Source organism: Aotus nancymaae, unplaced genomic scaffold (assembly GCF_030222135.1).
Source record: "Aotus nancymaae isolate 86718 unplaced genomic scaffold, 86718_ANA_hifiasm-v0.15.2.pri h1tg000008l, whole genome shotgun sequence".
Lineage (NCBI taxonomy): Eukaryota > Metazoa > Chordata > Mammalia > Primates > Aotidae > Aotus > Aotus nancymaae.
The window spans coordinates 8,432,995-8,456,202 of NW_026988419.1; the positions used below are offsets into that span (position 1 = coordinate 8,432,995).

At 38.1% G+C, this 23,208-nt stretch overlaps 1 protein-coding gene across 1 annotated transcript in view; it reads right to left on the reverse strand.

The window, feature by feature from the left end:
• The window catches only part of NYAP2 (neuronal tyrosine-phosphorylated phosphoinositide-3-kinase adaptor 2), a 290,472-nt gene that overhangs the window by 52,200 nt on the left and 215,064 nt on the right, over positions 1-23,208 (reverse strand).

Genomic DNA, 23,208 nt, shown 5'->3' on the forward strand with positions numbered 1-23,208 from the left:
CTACTTGTTCTTGAAATATACAAAATGCTCCTGACGTTTGCTAATAATTAGCAGGCAATAAAACACTTTCATAATAGTTGACTCTGAAGGGAGCCTTATTCCCAGATGGGCTTCTGGGGGACAAATCTCAGCAGCAAGGCCTTGTGCCCTCGCACATTTTACCCACTTAGGGTTGGTTTCTATGGAGTCACCCCTGGAGCCACAACAACCCATTAGGGAAACAAGCAAATACCATGACTATTTTCAGTGTTTCACTTTAAGCTTTGGTCCATAGGATTTCTGTGTTTCATTCCCCTTCTCCAAAGGATCTGCTTTCCTTCCTTCCTTCCGTGAACACTATCATCATGTTTTCAACGTAACATTTCTTCAACTTACCTTGATTTGCATTAAATTTTATAACTATCTTCCAAGACCTTTGCTATCTTTCATATTATTTTTCCAAGTTCAAAAGCTTTCTTCTACCTCATGTCTAATTTGCGGAGCCCAAATTAGCTGCATACGTCACTGACAGGATGCTTTAGAGATCACAATTTGAGGACTGGAAGAGTTCCCTTGATCCAAGAAGTACAGGAGATATGGGAGGTAGAGGTGGTGAATTTAAAGACGCATTTGAAGATATTTGATAAAGGAAAAAGAAGTCATAGAAAGAAAAATGGACATCTGTACTTTTATCACAAACTTCAATGTCAGCTGTCGGTTTTTGAGTGCCTAGGACATTCCAGCTTCTGTGAGGAATGTACTAGGCACTCAAAAATTATATTATATTATATTATAATATAATATAATAATATAATATAATTTTATAATATAATATAATATAATTTTATAATATAATATACTTTTATAATATATTATAATATAATATACTTTTATAATATATTATAATATAATATAATTTTATAATATATTATAATATAATTTTATAATATATTATAAATACATTATATTTATATTTATATTATATTTTATTTTAAATATAATATCTATATATAATATATATTGTATATTATATTATATTATATTATCATATATTATAGTATATATTACCATATATTATATTATAATTTAAGATACTAACTTATCTCCAATCCTAAGAGCACATTTTGGAGCTACAGAGTTAGCTATCAATACCCTCAACTTACAAATTAGAAACCTAAGGTTCTCCAAGTTCAGTCTTTACCTAACAAATAAACAAGTGCCTCTCAAAAAGCCTTTCTTTATAAACTTGACTTGAAAATTAAACTCACTGAACAACCAGCTTTAAATGATATGACATAACCACGGTACTGAGAACTCACACACATTCCAGGGAACCAGAATGTGCCCAATCCTGTTGGAAGAAGAGAAAATGTGTTGCTCACGCTGGGGAGGTGCATTCTCCTTATGCCATTTCTATATGAATCGCACTTCGGAGAAAAGCACTGACTGTATCTGCATTGCATGAATGGTTCACTGCCAACTTCAGCTTCCATCAATTGCCTTCCACCCCTTCGCGCCCAACCCCTTTCAGACACAACATGCAGACACACAGAATGAGTAAGTTTTATGCCTCCTTACACACAAGCTCATACACACTCACCCATATGAACCTTTCCTCTCTCAGTCCTGTTTCCACCTATTAAACAATGCCTCACCTCTCTATTACAATTATTCTCTTAAGGGAACTAATAGTTTCTTTCTTGGTAAGTCAAATAGCATTTTCTCTGTACTTCTGATTTAGACGAAAAAAGTAAAAGACAAGAAACAAGCTTTGGACTTAGAACTAATTTTGAATCTGACTCTTTTGGGTGTATGATCTTAGACAGTTGTTTTCATTTCTTTAAGTTTCAGTTTCTCTCAAATAAAATGAATGTAGTCACTTACTAAACATTCAGCATCTATGTATTTTATGCCTACTATGTGCTAGGAACTTGCCAGAGAGTTGTGACCAAAATCCTGCTGTTGTCCTAAGGGAGTACACAGTCTATCCAGTAAACATAGACATTAAACAACAAATGATAGGCCGAGCACGATGGCTTATGTCTATAATCCCAGCACTTTGGAGGGCTGATGTGGGCAGATCACTTGAGCCCAGGAGCTGGACACTCCATATTCTAATGACGTTTATGAGTTCTCAGGGGAGAGACATTAAACCTAAAATCATTTGCCGAAAATTATAAAATGTGTTAGAAGGAAGAAGTAGAGGGTGCCATGGTATCATTTATCAGAGTATCCACTGTGTTCTGGGGAGCAGGGAAGGAGAGATCAAGAAGACGCTGCAGTAATTAACACCTGCCAACATGACTGAATGGGCAGAAAAATCTGAAGTGGGAAGGATCCTGGATCCACAGACTTACTTTCCAACCGATCCAGAAGTCAGAAGCATTTCAGAATGTATTGCTTGCATATTATAAGGAAATAGTAATTGTGAAATATCCTGGTTTCCAGGTTAGTGGACTAGAGTTGAGCTAGGGCTGAGTAAATACATAAACTGCATTACACATATAATTCATAGAAAAACACCAGACACATAATGAGTGCTTTTAGTGAATGCTAGCTCTCACCCCCTACACACATATACACATGTACACATGAACTTGCACATGTACATGCATGGTGACCCTTGCCTCTATTCCTCCTCCTAGTTTTAATGACACCGACTACATTCTCTTTCAAGAAAATGACTCCCTTTCCATCTGTAACAGGCATGGCTTCATCTCTCTCCCAACCCAATGTCCTTTTAGCTTTATCTCCTTGTCTCTTGCTTGGCCTTTTCCCTCTGCACCTTCTCTCCTAAGAACATCAGCATTCTCATGTCTTCAAATGCAGTGTTTTCCCTTGCAGTCACATGCAGGTTTCCATAGCTCTGTCCCCTTCCCATGCTCCTGTTTGATTCTGAGCCCCTGTGCTTCCTGGACACTAGGCTGTCTACTTTGCCTCAGGACGCAAACCAGGTTCTAACTTCTTCTCAATGTCTTAGATCTTCCTTTTACTTTTCCTATTTATAGTAGAAACATCACCTCCTATTTTCCTAGAGGCTTAAGGTCTAAATCTTGCACTTTTTCAGTTCAGAACTTCCTTTTCCTCTCTCTATAAATTTAGCCTTGCTGGAATTTGCTTTTTTTCTCCCCTTGCAATGACTCCTGTAGTTATCTCAACTCATCTCAGAAACCTCTCCATAATCTCTCTGCTCAAATCTAACTTGAACACAATGCAGACTGTGCTTCCTGGATTACTTTAGGCCACTCATCTTGTTCAAAAATGTTCAATTATTCTACATTTATTATCATGAAAAGCTGCCTAATTTTCAGAGGTCCTCTGTGACCTGGACACATCTGATCAGGTCCACTCAACTTTCCACTGTTTCTTGCTTCCTAAAGTATATACAATCTGGGCCAGGTGTGGTGGCTCACACCTGTAATACCAAGCACTTTGGGAGGCCGAAGTGGGTGGATTCCCTGAGGTCAGGAATTGGAGACTCGCCTGGCCAACATGGTGAAAGCCTGTCTCTACTAAAAATACAAAAAGTAGCTGGACATCGTGGCGGGCACCTGTAATCCCAGCTACTCGGGAGGCTGAGACAGGAGAATGGCTTGAACCCAGGAGGCGGAGGTTGCAGTGAGCTGAGATCACGCCATTGCACTCCAGCCTGGGCAACAAGAGTGAAACTCCATTTCAAAAAAAACAAAAAACAAAACAGTTAAAAAATATATGTGTACACACACACACACACATACATACACAATTTGGTCTACCCTCTTGGTATCCACATTTGATTCTGCTTCCACCCTTCATCTCAAGTCATTGCCAACATTTATCAAACCATATCTCACCATTTTCTAAGACTTAGTTCAAATTCGACTTTTATTGTAAAGCATACTGTGATCTTCTTTTCTCCTTTCTCTCTTCTGAACTGCCTCAGCTCTTAGGCAACAGTTGCACTGTTTGCTGTGGTTTTTAGCATTTTTGCTGGTAGGAATCGCCTAGTAAGCGTTCAATTATTATGTATTTTTCTTTCACTGAAAATACTGAAATTAACCTAGAGAACGTCACTGCAACTCCTCAAAGCAAGGAGGCAACGACATAACAAAGAATATGTTATAAGACCTAGTTTTAAGGCCTATCTCCCCTACTTACTAAGGCAGTGATTCCAGTTAGAGGGGATATGAACCTCTAGGGTCCTACAGAGGAGGCACAGCATTTGAAAATTCTCCCTTGATTTTGTGTGGGTGTTAAATATCTGCCCGCTCATTCCTGAAAATACCACTGGATTCTCTCTGAGGCTGTTTAAATACATGTGCATCATGTGATGACACAGATAAAATATCCTGGTAACTTATAAATTAGCCTCATTTCCCAGGATGCCTAAATTCTTGCATCCCTCAAGGAATCATCCTTTATTATATAAAATAACAAGCAAAGCATCCATCACGTTTCCATAATAAGCCGATGTTTCCATACATGCCATGCCTAGCTTAGCACATTTGGTCACATGGAATGGGAAAATTCAGTATTTTTTTCCTAGAAAAGGATGACAAATAAGTATTCACTGTAGAGTTTTTTTCCAGTTTATGTTGAAGATATTATCATCTGATGAAAAAAGATTATCTAACCGGATCAAAGGCTTTTATATCACCTAAGTTACCTAAGATTAATTTTCCCTTTTGTTGATTTCTGGTCTGACCAACTTAACCTGTTTCTTCCATTGTAGACAGCATTATCTTCAATGCACAGATTACACCTCGCCAAAATCCAAGCAAACTCCCAATTTCACTGTGACCTGGAAAGGCCTTGCCTTACCCCCATGGGATGTCAGTCCAGATCACATCTAGATTCATCAAGCCCCCTTAGGCACTGCAATATACACCACTAACCACCCATTGAACATGGCAACTTAAACTAATTAGCCAAGCACCCTGTGTGGGCTAGCTCTAGAGTCAGGTCACCTGGTCGTCTAATGTTCAATCCCAGCATGGAATATGACTCCACATGCAGGGTCAGACTAAGATCATTACCATATATTCATAATACACACACACATACACAGGCAGATACAAACACACACACACACACACACAAAACACTACTGCTTAAGGTAACGCATGGAAGGAACATTTTTTAAATGGTGAGATTTTTATCTCACTTATTTGGCTCTTCTTTCAGTTTCACATGATTCTTAACCTAAATGCACTTGAAATTTCCTATGGTGTTTCTGAGACCAGGTTGATGAAACAAATCCTTAAGAGGTTGCATCCACCAACATTTCTTTGACCAAAAGAATTATCTGAAGCCATCAAAAATCATAGAAAAAACTCTAATTATAACCAAGCCTTTTAGTCCTGTGACATCAAAGTACAATTGTTCAGCTCACCTACCTTTGACCAAAAGAATTATCTGAAGCAATCCTGATATTCTAGAAAAGATCTGAATTATAATCAATCCTCTCAGAGATCCTTTAGGCCTGTAACATCAAAGTGCAATTGTTTGGTTCACTTACCTTTGGAAATGCAATGCTCTTTGAGACTTGAACAATGAGGCTGAGGAGCTATGACACTGGAAACAGTAAGTTTTGATCCTGAATATTTTTTGTTGTTGTTGTTGTTTTGTGACAGAGTCTCACTCTGTTGCCCAGGCTGGAGTACAGTAGCATGATCTTGGCTCACTGCAACCTCTGCCTCCCAGGTTCAAGAGATTCTGGTGCCTCAGCTTCCCAAGTAGCTGGGATTACAGGTGCCTGCCACCACGCCCGACTAATTTTCATATTTTTAGTAGAGACATGGTTTCACCATGTTGGTCAGGCTGGTCTTGAACTCCTGACCTCAGGTGATCCACCCGCCTCTGCCTCCCAAAGTGCTGGGATTGCAGGCATGAGCCACCATGCCCAGCCTGATACTGAATTTTAACAGAATCATTACCAAGAGTTTTAGAGTCCACCAACAATGGGCACATGGCTGGAAAAAGACTTAAGATAGAGCTTTCCTATCCTAAGGAAAATTCACCTAATTAATAGATTAATTATTAGCTAGAAGGCACTTGTTCTTCCTACGTCCAAGGAAAAATTCTTTCCTTTGAAAACTTTTCTAGTATCATCCTAGAAGTAAAAGTTGACTCACTTTTGCAATTTAGTGGAGATCAAGTGTAAAGAGAATAAGAAAAAATGAGAAAGAAGTCGATTCAGAAAGAGAGAGAGAGTAGTAGTGGAGGAGGGAAACAGAGAGGAAGGAAAAGGAAGAAAGAAGAAAAAGGAAAAGAAAAGAGGGAAGGAGAGAGAGGAGGGAGGAACACAGTCATTTTAACTCCTTTGAGTAAACCGTTATCAAGACAATAATACCATGATGTTTCCAGGTCTGTAACTCATCATCGTCATAAGATTGTTTATTAAGTAGATACCCGTAGGACTATGTAATCTATTAGTTAACTTTTTTCTTTTTATTCTCTTTTTTTTTCACCCAGGCTAGAGTGTAGTGGTAGGATCTCAGCTCACTGCAACCTCCGCCTTCTGGGATCAAGCGATTCTCTTGCCTCATTCTCCCAAGTAGCTGTGACTACAGGCTTGTGCCACCACACCCAGCTAATTTTCTGTATTTTTAGCAGAGATAAGGTTTCACCATGTTGGCCAGGCTGGTCTCGAATTCTTGACCTCAGGTGATCTGCCTGCCTCGACCTCCCAAAATGTTGGGATTACAGGCATAAGCAACTGCTCCTGGCCTTTCTTTTTATTCTTAATAGATATAAACTTTCATTACTTTAAAAAAAAAAAAAAAAAACAAAGAAAAACATAATTTCTCATCTTTGCCTTAAGGAGAACTGAATTTTTGTTTAGGATTGTCACTAGTATTGTTACAGTGAGTAACAATTACAAGCTTACAAGTTACAGCTTACAAGTTAACAATTACAAGTTACAGCTTCTATCACCGTGAGTACTGGAGTTCTATTTGTTTCCAGAAAAAAAGACAAATGACCATTCTCAACCACTGTATCTGCATAACCATATAAGATTGGTGCATTTTCATATGCAAAAGAAAAATTTCATCTAGCTTTAAAGAAATAAAATCAGTCAAATTCTGAGGACACATATCTTTTTTCTGTTTTTTTCCAATACATAATATTTTTGCTGTACTAGCAAAGACATAATAATTCCTCCAAGTAGCTATTTGGAGTTACACAGAATTCAGAGTGGCTTTCTTTTTAAAATACACCAAAGTATGCTCATTGCAAACTCTACTTTCTGGAAAAGATTTTTTTTTAATTTAATAACACATATGCTTTTGAGATAAACTATCACCTGAGTGAAAAGTGGCAGTTTTGCCAGGACGATATTAAAATTTTCCAGGGTTCTGAACACTTTGTTTGAGGCTCCCATCACACGTCAAGGTAAACACAGTAAGATGCCTTTGTGCCCTACACTAAATGTAATTTTTTTCCTGTATATAATTTGAATGAATTTTTATAGTTTCTTTGAAATTGTTAGACAGTGAGTAATCCAATTAATACAAGATTGGCTATGACTTCTAAACAGTAATCATACACACTCGGGAATTCGTACAGGATTTGACAAAGTGGTCTACAGATTATTTCAAAATGTAATGGAATTGTTTTAATAGTTAATTTGACAATTACATTGAACTAATGTCACATTTTTCACTGATTTAATTTTCATTCATGTGAATGAGGCAGTTTTGGAATTTTGGTGCTACGATTTTTAAAAAATATTAAATATTTTATACACCTCTGAAAAGCTGATAGACCTAAGCATGGTGACTATGGAGATGAAAAGATGAAACTAATCTGATAACTGCTGTGATCATTTTGTGGCCATGGAGAAAGGAAAGAAAATCAGCAGGATGTAGGAATCTATCTTAGGAGTAGCTTCTCTCTCTCTCTCTTCCCCCCTCCCTCATGCCCACCCCTCAGCTATCCAAGGAGTTTTCTTCTCTGGAGACAGCTGAGATTTGCATAGCTGTGAAAGACACCGGTATCCTGTAGCCCATGGACTTAGGTCCTAGTGTTATTTAGGACAGAAAGCGTATTGGAATAATTGATGATTCTTCTTGGGAATACTGGAATTCTGCTGAAGACCTAAAACCCAGAGAAAAGTAAGGTGGCAATGAGGTGGCAGCTCATGATCCAATGTATTCATTATATTCCTTCATTCCTTCTGGTGATCTGAGGGACCAGGATTTTTCCTTGTCTTCCATCTTTTATGTACAGAGCATATAAATTATACTACTTAAAACACAGGGATGCCCAAGATGCTGCAATGCATAGCTGGTTTCATCCATGGCAACACAGTGTAGTGAAGTATTAATATTTTTTTATTTGACAGCCTCTTTCATAATAATATTTAATTTCTAAAACACCTTGGGGTATCCATCACTTTAGCTGAATATGAAAATGTGCTTTATTTTCAAAAATACTTTTTTTCACATTAAACACGAATTAAAGTATATATGAAAAAACAACATAGTTTGTATTTAACAAGTAAAACATACTCCTTAATTATTTTAAAAATTGTTATGTAAGAAAAACCCATAAGCTTCAATATAAACTCAAAAAGTCGTATTTGCAAAGGATCAAATGCATATTATGATGGAGACAGAAATTTCACTTTGTTTTATGGCATCAGAAAAACAATACACAAACAAAAGAAACAAAATCCTTTTGTCACCTGATATTATAAATGAATGCATTACAAAAATCACTTGACCTATTTAAAAATATATTTTGCTTCTAAATAACAAAATCATAAGAAAGGAAATGCCATGGTTACATTTTGTAGATAACCCACCTTGTGAGGTGAAAACTCTTTACTCCTAATAAGTGAAAATCAAAACTGGACATAATGCTAATGGCATTTCATTTCCTCTTTATACCATTGAATTTTTTACTTGGTTAAAGAGCAAACATTTTGAGAGAACATGTGACCAGTTATTACAACACTGATAGTCCTCATTAGTATGTTCTATTTCAATGGCCATGTTCCTTATGCTTTTACCTTGAGCCAACTATTATAGACATAACCTAACCAATGTCTGGCTATGAATAAGCCTAATCTAAGGCTGTACTCACTCAAATTCTCCACAGCAGAGAACTTCAACCTGATTTCCAGTAGTGGGTATGCTTGTTCACTTTATAGCAGAAGTTCTAGCGTCTCTAAGATACTTTGGGGGACAGGACATAAAGCCAAAACTATTTCATAAAAATATTAAGATGTTACTTGCTTTTTCACTGTATTGACAAATGCACTGAAAGTCTCAAAGCAATGGATATATCCGCTGTCACTTTCACACATCAAAGGAGTAGCACCAAACTATACTAGTAATTATTTGTTTTCCACTAACACATAGACTTGGATATTTGGCAGATATTTTTTCGAATGAATGAAGTGAACCCGTTTCTTCAAAGAAGACAACTGACAGCGTTTTGACAATAATAAACTTGAGATTTTAAGCAAAAATTAAAATTTTGATAAAGTTTTTATCCATCACTGTGAGCTTGAGATCATCCTAATGCTTAAAGGCTGTTTTTAGGAGATCACTACTGATATTAAGGAATGTGATATATTGATTTTTATAACAAAATGTGCCAACACATGGAAGATCCACATAACTTAATGAACTATTATTTTCTAAATGCACAATGTTACAAATAATGATGGATAAAAGACTGCATTTTACAGTTCAAAATAGAGTAATAGATATAAGAGACTTTATTGATATGCAGCTAACATTGCAATTAAGCTTTCAGACACTACCAGTCACTGAATTTTGGAAGGGTATTAAAAAAGAATATCCACAATTATATTAAAAAGCTATTTAAGTATTTCTCCCTTTACAACTACAAAATCTGTATAAGGACAGATTTTCTTGATATATTTAACCAAAGCAAGACATTATGATAGATTGAATCTAAAAGAGAAAAGAAATACTGTCTATATTCTGTTGATTTAGACATTAAAAAGATTCTCACAAATGTAAAACAAATTCAACCTGCTCATATAGTTTTGAAAAATACAATTTTTTTAAGAAAAACATTATTTATGTTAATATACTATGAGTTGTTTTTAAATTTCTAATTACTAGATAATATTTTAAGTTCCCAATTTTAACTTATAATATGATAAATATTGTTATACTTAATTCTCATAAAGGAAAGTCTTTGGAGTCCTCAATAATTTTAAGAACAAAAGGTGTCCTGAGGCCAGAGTTTGAGAATCATTGCTTTACACACTCTGTCCCCAAAGAGTTCTCTTAAAAAGTTAACTTTTTATACAATTAATATGCCAGTTGTATATTTTAAAACAAACAAGAAAACATAGGAAAATGTCAAGTTTAAGCGCATGGAACATGGGAAATTCTTTGAAAATTTCAAGGACTTTGAGAACCACCAATTAGGAAATGCTTTCCTGGAAAAATATCTATGGCAAAATCCAAGAAACACTGTTTTCTACCCATGAGACCTGAGGGAAGCTATAAAAACTCTCAGGGCATTTTTAATCATCTGTAACAAGAAGCAAATTCCAAGGTTCTACTCATTGATTCTTGATGCTAGTAAACGAAATGTGTTGAAATAATTGAATTATCTCAAAGATATTCTTGATTAATTATGAGCTAGTTTATTTTTTATTTTTATTTATTTATTTATTTATTTTTGAGACGGAGTTTCGCTCTTGTTATCCAGGCTGGAGTGCAATGGTACGATCTCGGCTCACCGCAACCTCCGCCTCCTGGGTTCAGGCAATTCTCCTGCCTCAGCCTCCTGAGTAGCTGGGATTACAGGCATGCACCACCATGCCCAGCTAATTTTTTGTATTTTTAGTAGGGACGGGGTTTCACCATGTTGACCAGGATGGTCTCGATCTCTTGACCTCGTGATCCACCCACCTCGGCCTCCCAAAGTGCTGGGATTACAGGCGTGAGCCACCACGCCCGGCCTGAGCTAATTTATTAAGATCATTTCTTTTACTCCTCCTTTCTGGTCAGCATTTTTATTTTTGTTTTTGCCTATGTATTTGTGTTTTTAGTAACAATGTTGATAGAATTATGTATAACTCGAGTCTGCTTTTTGTTAAAATATTCTAACACTGTTGGTCAAAGTTTTGGTAGTAAATAGTTTTTAAACAACCATAAAAATTTATTCAAAAATAAAAATTTAGGAGAGGTAATGATCATCTGTCATTTTTCTCTATCTAAAATCCATTTCCTCTTTTTCTGGAATGAAAATTTGATTTTTATTCAGAGAACAGCATCACCAGTCATCTCCATTCTTATGGTTCTGTGGTAAGACCTGATCTCAACTCTAGCTCCAGAAGTGGCCACATGACTCAAGTCTGTCCAGTCAATCATTCTATCCCATTGGTCTCATTGATTGCTACAAGGATGGACATGTGGCCCAAGTCAGTCAATGAGAGTGGCCTTAAAACTTCTGCTGGAGCTTTTGAAAAAGAGGTACATCTTTTCATGAGGTCTGCTGAACTCTTATTACTTCCTAGCTGAATGACCAGGAGCAATCTGCTTGACCTCTCTACACTTATTTGTTCACAGATAAAATAGGAGAAATAAAGGTACCTAATTCACAGGATTGCTGTAAGAATTAAATAAGATAATAAATGCTAAGCTTTTTCCATGGCAAAAAGCATGCACTAAGATCTCAAAAAATTTTAGTGGTTTTTATTATTCAGGGGTCAATCTGATCTTTTTAGCTTCTCTGCTTTCAATAAATTACACACTGCTTCCTCACAATGGTATACACAGCTCGGTTTATACAACCAGCCTCATTAGTAGCCTTGCACTAGGCTATCCTAAGTTCCATGCCTTCCCTTACTGTAGGATTTTAATCATGCTACTCCACTCTGCCTGGTACACGTGGTCCTTCCTTCCTCCCCTTTCCTCCTCTACTAAACTCCATGCTTTCTGAAAGTAGGAACCACGTCTATCTCTTTTCTCAGTGTATTTACTCAGCATATGTCCCTGAGTAATATAACTGATCCTTGATAAGGACTCATTAAGCATTTATTGACTGAATTTCTATTATCATTTTTGAGATGGAGTCTTATTCTGCCACCCAGGTTGGAGTGCAATGGAGCAATCTTGGCTCACTGCAACCTCTGCCTCCCAGGTTCAAGTGATTCTCCTGCCTCAGCCTCCAAGTGATTCTCCTGCCTCAGCCTCCCAGGTAGCTGGGACTACCAGCGCATGCCATCATGTCCGGCTAATTTTTTGTATTTGTAGTAGAGACAGAGTTTCACTATGTTAGTCAGGATGGTCTTGGTCTCCTGCCTTGTGATCTGCCCACCTCGGCGACCCAAAGTGCTGGGATTACAGGCATAAGCCACCGCACAGGCCTACTGACTGGATTATTCTAAATAATATTTTAAAGAATGAGACCACTCTAAAAGATGATTTGTGTGTTTCACTTGGATAAAGAGCCATGTTTCTCCATCTCTTCACCTTCCCAAAATCTGAAATACGTTGACCACACTGACCTGTTTTCAACTGAATACTTTATAACCTTAAGAGTGTGTGTGTGTGTGTGTGTGTGTGTGTGTGTGTGTGTGTGTGTGTGTGTGTGTGTTGAGGAATTGCAGTTCCTGTGTTGGACAGTAGATGGCAATAAACATATTATTTGATAGGATTTTCGGGGCCTATTCCAAAACTTCCAGAACTAGTCTCTGTAAATGCCTTGCATAAGTCAGACAGAGTCTCCTATTTTATTATGTCTTCTGTGGCTTTTCACAGAAACAGAAAAGGCATTCTTTGTGAACACTGTTGTTGTAGCATCTCCACGGGGCCGTTCCAAAGGAAGCCAACTGCTGCAGTATAGGCTAGGGTGGAGTGCACTGGGAGAGGGCCCAGGGTGGAACCACCACCCTGCAGTGACAGACACAGGTCACTGGTGCTACAGTCAAAGCTGGAGCCAGCACACTGTCACTGTGGTTCTTAAGCAGAATTAATATTGTATCGAGAGGCAAGAGAATGAAAGATACCTTCTGCATCATTTGAACGATTTCTACCTAATTATTTTCCTCAATAGATCAGAAAATAGTTGAAATTCAGGATTTCTCTATTGAAAATAAAATTACTATCAAGTTGAATCTTTTTCTAGCAGTGTTCAGGGTATCTATATAGTATACAGTATCATGTTCTATGCATGTGTTTAGCAGAAACCAAGTATGTGTGTGTACTAACATAATGCATATATAAAACATGGTAATAGGTAATTAGCTGACTTTGCAAATATAATCATACGGAACTTATATGTAAAACCTGTAAGTAGCCTCATGGATTTATATATGTACACATACATCAGTTAATATCACCAAATTCCTTGACCCTAGCCTGGTCCCATAACTTTAGCTAACCACCTTGCTAGAAAAAAAAATGGGAATAAAAAACACAAAGGGTTTGATGAAATTCCACAAAATACTAAACAGCAAAAACCAGTTCTCGGTTTTACTGAATCAGAGGCAATAAGACCCCCTTGCTTTATAAAATCAACTAAGATCACAGGCATGAATAAGCTCCTTGAAGGGCAGAGTTCATCCTTGTATCACCTCACAGTGCTGTTCTTACAAGAGTGAGTAAATGACTGGACCAAAGAAAGACTAGCATATATAATGTTGCTGATTTAAAAAAAAAAAAAAAAACAACAGCAACAACAAAAACACATGTGTAACACGGCTGCCCAGGTGCTCAACAATTAATTTCCATATATACCAATGATCAGTTACAAACACCTCTCAATTAAGTATAGGAAAGGTGAAATCTCACGTGTTAGAGAGCAGCAAAAACAGTTCTCCTTTGGATTTACAAGGCAGGTGATTTGGGGCAGCCTGTTCATGTTGATCTTCATAAATCTGTTTCCTTTGGTTTAGGATGATCGTAAATTAGCTGACTCTGTATATGTGATCACATAAGTCCTGGGTTAAAAATCCATAAATGGCTTCCTGTCATATTCAGGTAAGACCTGAGTCATGGATGTGGCCGGCTCACCCTTCCCCTTGTCTGGTTCTCAGCTTCTTCTCTGCCCTCCTTTTAGTCCCTCAATTATGTAGATCATGACATCACAGGGTCGAGGCATCTCCAACGTCCTCCTCCTTGATTGCTCTTCCTCCTAATTCACCTTGAGAGCTCCATCCCCAGGTTATTAGGATGCCTTGAAACACACTCTAAAGGAAGTGCCCTGTTACTCTCCTTTCATCACAGACTGTAATTACATTTTGAAACTTTTGTCATTATGGTAACAGCTGTCTCCCTCACTGGCATGTGCTCAGTGGTTGGTAATTTCATATTGAATAAAATAGATGAATAAATGAAAGTGTGAATAAGTAAATGGTGAACAAATGAATAAATCTGGGAGCACGGAGGTGGAAATAGAGAAACTCAGCCTAATTAAATAATAGGAAGAAAGCTGTACTAGGTGTCAGAACCTAAAGTTCGTTTCTTTATTTTAATCTACTACTTATCAGTGAATCTGGGCAATTGACGTGATTTCTCTTGAGCCTCAGTTTTATCAGCAAAAAAAAAAAAAAAAGAAGAAGAAAAAAAGTTAGATAATCATACCAGCCCACTAATGTACAGGTTTTTGTGAAGTGCAAATGAGATAACACACATAAAGCCATTTTAAAAGCTTTGGTATAATAAAAATAAGGCATAATTTTAAACAGGTTACAGATAACCCACAAAGGTAATAAACTTAAATTCCACAACTCAGGTTACATATAATCTGCAATAACCTTAGAGTAATTTTTTAAAATTATACCAGATTCTGTTCTCTTTAAACTTGTGAAATTTAACTGTTCATTTGAACATACAGGACCTTACGTGCATCAGAAAACTGTTTTATTTTTTTCTCCCCACAAGCCAGAGCTGTACCAACCTGCTCTAGGGTGCGAAGGTCTTTCTTGCACTTTGGAGAAACCCTCCACTGAGTCCCAGGACATTTTTTTTCACTTTGATAATTAAAAATCTTTCATTTTCTTTAAGTTACAAAAAGTCTTATTGAAGTAATAATTTCAGTGCCCAGTTACTTACATTAATCAAAACTATGAACATTATCTCAAGGAAAGACTTCTCCCATGGCCCACTTTGTGTCAGCTCCTGGCAAACAAAAAAGAGATGGCCTCCTCTCCCTGTTCTTCCACCTCTGTTCCCAACTTGGTCCCCACAATGTCTACTCTCATCTGGGCCAAAACAGGAGAGAGGAGGAGAGATGGGAGAAGGAAAGGTTCTTCAAGGGCCTGGCATGGGCTAGCATCTCTCACGCTCTGGCTGGGGCAGGTGTTCGACACTGAAGCTCTGTCTTCTTGGGGCGCTTTCCAGTGTCCCTGAATCCCTCCTCTGATTGGTCGGCCACCTCTCACCTGGAGACATCATGGTTCTTTGCTCTATGCCTTTTGTGGGCAACTGGGCATTCTGTAGGGCACCATGAGACACGTCCTTAGAGTCCTGGTTGCACCAGGCACTCTCATGATCTAGACCACCTCCAGGGTTTCTCTCCAGGACCAAATCTGGTCCATGGGAAACACACTTTATACACATCTTCAACCTACCATCAGCGGCCGCACAGTTACTTGCTAAGCAACTTCCTTTCTCTGTGGTCATAGATCATTCAGCCAGTCTCTTGTGCTGTTTTCTTCTACCCTATCCCTCAAACTCTTAGAAACAATGTCAAGTTTTCTGAGTGGTTTCATTAAAGTCTCTCTTACTTGACTTTCCACTTCCGCTTCTCACCCTTCTTCCATTGGGATGGATACTCACCTTTCTCTCTCTCTCTTTCTCTCTCTCTTTCTCTCTCTCTCTCTCTCTCTCTCACACACACACACACACACACACACACACGCAGTCCATCTAAAATTCTCTCTAATATCTAGTCTGTATCTGTCTCAGCCTCTAATCACTTTCCTAGGCGAGAAATGAGAGTTCAGTTAAGGATAACAATATTCATTTTGATCATCTCCTTTGCAAGTTTTTCTTCTGCAGTCGAGCTTTTTGCCTTGTAACGTGAGAGTAATTATCTTCTATTATGTTGCAATTAGCCTTTTGCATTTTGTACCCTGTTTATTTACATTCATTTAAAATAGTTAACTCCCTCCCATTTCTCCTTTTCTAGTTGTTTCTCAAAGCCATATTACCAGTATCAGGAGAAATCCAAATAAAACTTTCTCTGATAAGCACACATTCTAGCCAACAGAAGTCATCGTTTTCTACAGATAAATAAAAGTGGGACTCTTGGGGATACAGCTTACAGCACTCTCCAAGATCCCTCCAAATGAGAATTCTGTTATGCCTTTACTCCTCGAACTCAGAAAGTGAGAGTTACACTGCAGAGTGAGAAAACAGTGAACAGAACCAGGCAGCAGGACCTGGCAAATGTTCCCTGGGGAAGTCACCAGGCACCCAATTAGAACTGGGAAGGAGAGCAGATGTGGAGAATTGTCTTCTGGCGCATGATCCGACTGCACAGAATGGTAGCTTTGAGGGTCGTAGCTGTGGAAGTTCACAGCTGCCTGGGGCTGAAGTAGAGCCAAGCAGGAAGTTAGTTCACAGCCTATAGCAAAGTCCAAATTACAATGAACACCCGAACTCCACCAGATTGGTTTGTTGTTCTTGTTGCATAATAAAAATGAATGTAACAGAGAACTCATACTCCTTATCAGCACTCAGTCCCTAAACTGTGAAAACATGGTGGTTCAACACGATAAATACTTCCTAAAGTGAGATGGTGAAGGAAAATGTGGGCCAGTAGAGTTTCATTTTTCACTTTAACTTTTTGTTTGTCAATGAGCATTCTTTACTTTCCTGTTACTATACTACTATACTATTGTCTAATAATAATAAAGCATTTTCACTTGGAGGAAAAATGGCAAAATTCAAACAGACCATGGTATCGGCGTCACGCCACACCCAGACTCAGTGACTTAAAATGACACTGATTTAGTTTTGTTCATGAGTCAGTGGGTCTGCTGGGTGGTTTTTCTGGTCTCAGCCAGGCTCACTCATGCATCTGTAGTCAAATGTGGGTCAAGTCGGTGGTTCTGGTAGTCCATGCTGTGCTTTCCCACATTTTGGGGGGTTCTTCTTTATTGTATTTCATCCTCCAACAAGCTAGTCCAGGCTTGCTCACATGGTGGTGGCAGGATTGGAAAGAGCCATGGGAGCATTCACAGTTCATGAAGTCAAGGCTCAGAAATGACACACAGTCACTTCCATCTCACTCTACTAATCAGTGCAAGACTCAAGGCCAGTCCAAATTCAAGGGATGTGAAATAGACTTTACTTCCTGATAAAGACCTATAAAAGCACATTGCCAAGGTCATGAATACAGGGAGAGGGGAATAATTAGGACCGTTAGGAGCAACGTTGGCATCCCGAAAGAGCTGGGCCACATGAAGAAATGAAAGAGAGAAAAGAAGATACAGCTTAGAAATTATGTAGATATATTAAAAAGTTGAATATTAACCAGGTTCTAAAAGCAAATAGGTTTTATCCACACTCCTGAGTGAGCTGCAGTGAAGACTCCAACCTCTCTGATTTGCCTGGCTCCTACTCATCACGCTAGTGTCAAATTTAGTGTCACATTCTCCAGGAAGCTTGTTTGAATGGCCTTCTCTTTAGCCAGTTGTGCTTGGCTTACTTACAGCACTCAGTATTTTCCCCTCATAGCATTTGGGCTAATTGGTTGTTTTGTTTTCTGCTTTACCTGCTAGACTACAAGTCTAGGGTATATTATATATATATCTCTGTCCTCCCCACCTCCTGCACACCACAAAGTAGATGTTAAGAAATTTTAGTTAGAAAATAAACACAAAGGGAATAAATAACTAAAGGAATAGATGAATGAATCTCAAGCTGGATATTTATGAAAGAAGATGCATACATTTGCAGACATCAATGTTTTCTTGTGATTCCCACATCCTTGACAACCTGGTTTTAAATCCCCTTCATTGTTACTAAGCAGAACAGAAGCAGTGTGAGAGATTAGAATTACTTCTTTGACAACTGTGTAGAATGCAGCAACCAAGTCTTAAGGCCTGCCCTCACTCTTTCTCCAAATTCCATCTATAAATGCAGACTCAAGGAAATCCAAAAATGATCATCAGCTGGCTTCAAATCTTTGTTGAAAAATACACAAGTAAATGAAGCATACGTTGTTGCACTAATAGTAGCCTCATAACCACTTATATTATGTTTTGCTAAAGAAATATCATATTTGCAACGTGCTGATCTTTCAAAAGAAAGTATCAAGTCTTAGTCCTAGAAAAAGACAGGTATTTTTCCAGTAAAATTGAATGGAAACAGAATAAACCTTTGTCTATTGACTACTATAAACCAGTTTGTACCAAGCATTTCCATATATTTTTAAATATAATCTTCATCATAGCTACACAGTGAGATTTACTTGATCTCTTCTGTAAAGACAGAGAAAGTGGGTCACAGCAGTGTTTTGTAATTTCATCAAATAATTGACACCAAAATATTAATTTATTAATATTATTGCCAAGTATGATTTACTTACACACTAAGAAAAGAAAACTATGTTGATTTCTTAGGGTCTACCGTGAACAACCATCATGAGTACTGTTCTGCGGCTCCTAGTCCTGTTGCCAAATTGTGCGTGGCTTGCCCATTTGTCACCTCTCTAAACTTGTGTGCACGGGAGTCTACTTGGATATGAAGGCTGAAGCATAAATGGCTTTGCGTTATTGCTGTCAGGAAGTTTATCAGCAGAGTTAGCCAGTCATTTCAGTGTTATCAAGTAAAGTACAGGAAACACATTTTAGACGTTTCAAGAGAAAATCATCTTTCTTATAAATCAACTGATAAAAATTCAGTATCTAAAGACTGTGCTCTTGAGTTCAGTTGCAGTTCCGTTCCCGAATCACAGCTCTGTTGCTTACTGTAAATGGTTCCCATTTCGCTACGTCTTCCCAGGTCTCCATTTGTGGGCCTTCGAGTAACCTCTTAAGGTCTTTGTGATCTCTTCAATCTTTAAAGTGGTGACTAAAAGAAGAATTACGGCTGCAAATGTCTTGTGAACCATGGTTTGGGTGTGTAAAGTGTCATGTTGGAGCCAGAGCTCTCACTGTCTTCAACAAAACAGAATCAGGATTTGAATCCAGATTTGCAGGTTGCCTAACCATTTGGTGCTCAACCACAACATTATACCTTATGCAGGCATTTCAGATTAGTATAGAATTTACAAGCATGGTGTGCAAGAAATGGGATTTTTTTTCTTTAAATGAAATTAAATTTGTATCTGTTTTTCAGTTTTCTGAATTTGTATGTGTAAGACTCCTCTTGGATATGAAGGACTGAATCATAAATGATGAAAAATGCTTCCCTACAATGGGTCATGAAGTCCCAGAACTGTTCTGCAGAGCAGAATATATAATACGGTCCTCCTAGTCTTTAGCTCATACTGGCTGTCACAGGGGGGTCTATTGTTCAAACACAAAGAGCCCCTTGAAGTGCAGAATTCCAAATTTTGAAGGTTAGAACCATGGTGCATAAAGTCCAGCCTATGCTAACTTGACCCCACCCAACTTTTAGAGGTCGTGCCACTTTGCAAGTGTGCTATGAAGGATTAGTCTGCTAGTCCTCACTATTCGTGGAATTCTAAATCTCTACTTCTTTTTTAGTGCTAAGCAATTCTCCCTTCCTCCCCTGATCATCAATGGCTGCATGCCTCCCTCTTATCAGTGTTCCTATTGCTACCATATCCTTGTCCAGGAGCAGCAGCTTCTGGAAAATAAAAGCCAAGTAGGGCAAAGTATCTACTGGGACCTGCTGCTTCTGGTAGAAAGCAGCTTCTCTGTGACACAGGGTCAAATCCATGCTTCCAGCTAACGGTCACCACTTGATTCTGCAAACCAGAAAATGCAAGTGTGTGGTCTTCAGGTCTTACCCAGCTAAAGGAAGTGAATTATTCTACTCCATGTTTTCCAACAATTGAACTGCATTTGAAAGCTGGGAGATTTCACATAATATCAGTTAGATCTGAAAACCTTGGGTGAGCCTTTCTTATGGCAGCGTCAGCTGGTACTGAGTAGCTTTTGTCCACTTGGAGTGCCCCTGAGCTTTCCAGGTCACCTACATTTCCATCATTGAGTCCGAAGGTGCATCAGCTTGCAATAGATTTTCCTTGTAATGGAGAAATATTTCTCCTTAGCAATGCTTCTGGCAAATGTGGAAATATAAAACTTAGAACAAAAGGGCTTCAAGTTTCAAGGAAAGTGGGAAAAACATTTTCCTTTGTGGGAGTGTAGTACATTTCTATGTGCTTCATGTATAAGCAAAACACATGAAGGAAAGCATCATTCCTGCTTCACTTTCTCATGATACCTGTCTGTCCTGAAGGCATCTCAATTAGCATCTCATCTTGAATCTTTTCAGAACACCAGAAACACAAAAAGTTGAACACACAGAAGCTGAAGTTTTTATAATAACAGTTGATCCTTCCCTTCATAGGGTTTTCATTATTCTTTAGATTTAAATGCACTGTGAACCCTGTGTTTCTGTATATGTTTGTGTGCACATGTGGGTATGATACCACTTTGCTCATAAGCCAAGGGCTGAATTTACTTCCAAAAACACTCTGTCAGCGTGACCTGGCAGGGCCAAGCCAGGACAGGTGTGTCTCTTCACCTTTTTCATCCCATGTGGAAAATTCTCTTTCCACTCAATTGATAAATCGTAATGATTTATAAGAAGATCTGGAATAATCCTGGTTTAAGACTCCATGTCTTCCATTAATCTCTCCATCTTTCAAGCCTACACTAATTAATTGTTCTCTGAATGATTTTAAATGTATAGTAAGCAGTAGATAACAATGAAAATAATACATTTAATTATAACCTAATTAATTTGTGTTCAATAGTTCTGTGTCATAAAGAAGAATAATAAAATCTTTGAGTGCCAGAGATTATATTTTACATAACCTATGGGGGGTAGGTGTGTGTGTCCCCAGTAACCGTAACAGAGTCAGATACAAGCTGCGTAGAAACTATTTGTTAATGGCTTCAGTGGTTGAAATCTGAGTTTTTGTCAATACCATATTTACTTGTATAATCTCCTCACTCTTTCCTATTATGTTCATGAGCCCTTGGGTCCCAGTTTTCCACTGCCTTCCAGAATGTCCCTCTGGGGAATCTCTGATTTACTAAACAACAGTGACTTTAATAACGTACCCCAGCAACCAGTGGTAATGTTAATTAGAATTGAGATCTCCTGACACATTTGCTTTACTTCAGCAATTCCTTCGTTCCTCAAAAGAGCTGTTAAGAACAACCATTTCAAGTGGCTAAACTACTTTTGGTAAAGCAATAGCCTGTGACTGGTAGAAGTTTTCATGTATATCAGTGTGGAGCGGGGGACAGAGAGAGACAGAGGTAGAAGCAGAAAGTTGACAGAGGAAGAAGGAGTTTATAAGTAGAATCTTCTTTACTCTCTAGTGTAAGGTATGGAGTTGAGTACTTAGGGGCGAGGAGATAATAATGATGAGGAAGCATAAAGAGAAGAATGAGGAACAGTTAATACTGACTCATTGTCTTCTGTTCCAAAACAGAAAGTCTAAAATGCCCTCTTCATGTAGCTATTGGCTTATTTCAGACAAAGACTAGCTCAGTGATGAGTATTCAAGTAATGCATAGTTTGTTTAAAACACCAAAGTTGGCCGGTGTCGTGGCTCACACCTATAATCCCAGCACTTTGGGAGGCCGCTTAGGCAGGTGGATCACCTGAGGTCAGGAGTTCGAGACCGGACTGGCCAATGTGGTGAAACTCCATCTCTACAAAAAATACAAAAATTAGCCAGGCATGATAGCGGGCATCTGTAATCCCAGCTACGTGGGAGGCTGAGGCAGGAGAATTGCTTGAATCTGGGATGTGGAGGTTGCAGTGAGCTCAGATGGTTCCATTTCACTCCAGCCTGGGTGACAGAGCAAGACTGTCTTCAAAAAAACAAAACAAAAAACTGCAAAAGGCGAGTGTGAACTTCAGATACTCTATGCATTTTTGCCAGTGGAACTATGGCATTTTCTAGTTCAGAACTGGCACCATTTAGGTTCTTTCTCCTCAGAAAAATAAAAAGCTAACCATGCAACATTTTTCCCTTTCTCCTTTTCTTTCCTGAAATGTAGTAGAAGAGTAGACTAGAAGTTCGAGTAATGGTATCTTTAATCTGAGTTTTGCTTCACGTAAGCCACTGGCTTGCACTGATGCTGTCTATGTAACTCAACACTTGCCCCTCTGTTTTGCATTTTTCCTAATATAAATACAAACACCTTATTATTTGAAACCTAACAGAATTTCTTTCTTCTTTCATCTTTGTCTACCTCCTTCATAATCTAAGATAAAGAATCTGAGGGACTAAAAATATGTGTGTCATTTCTTCTGGTCAGTAGACAATTTCCTGCTCTACAAACAGAGCTTAAAAACTCAGGAGGGCAGATTTTACATGCTGTAAACCAAAAGAGATTGCTTCAGGGTTTTGACGTGGAAGAAAGTGAAAGTATGGTATAAATTCTGTTTACACTCTGAATTTATTAGAATACTTATATCAAAGTGTAAAGACACTGTAAGGTACGTGTTTATCAATTTATATGTAACTTACTACATGTTCAAAAAGTTTAATTACGGACTATCTATTTCATTTCTATGTATCTCACAGGTTCTTCTTTTGCCCACAGTGAAATGTTTGGATTCCCCAGGGTGTCATCTGAGTTTCCTACTCTCTTTGTTTAGACTCATCCAGCCTCACCGTTCTAACCAGGCCAAAAGAGTCTAGTCTAGGTCTCAAATCCACATCTCCCTAGCTACAGATTTCTAATTCCAACAATCTACTGGCTTCTCAATTTGATGTCCCAGAGCATTTCTAACTTAACATAGTCTAACATAGGCAACATGTAAGTCCTGACTTTTCCTCGTAAGCCTTGCTTCACATCTCACATTGACTGTCTCTACTTCAGTAAATGACTTCCCAAATACCTACATTTAAAGCCACAGAGTCATCATTGGGTATTCTATGATGTAAGTGGAATTACATTATCCCTATCTTTAAAAAATAGTAAATAGCTACAAAATATTCACCGCATAAAGTTAAAAACCTAATTACAACATGGCAGACACCTTATACGACATAGTTTCCCCTTTATTCCTGCTAATAGACTGTTCACTTCCAGAAGGAAGGCAAAGGACCCTTGATTAAGAAGAAAAATGGTTCTCTGCAAGC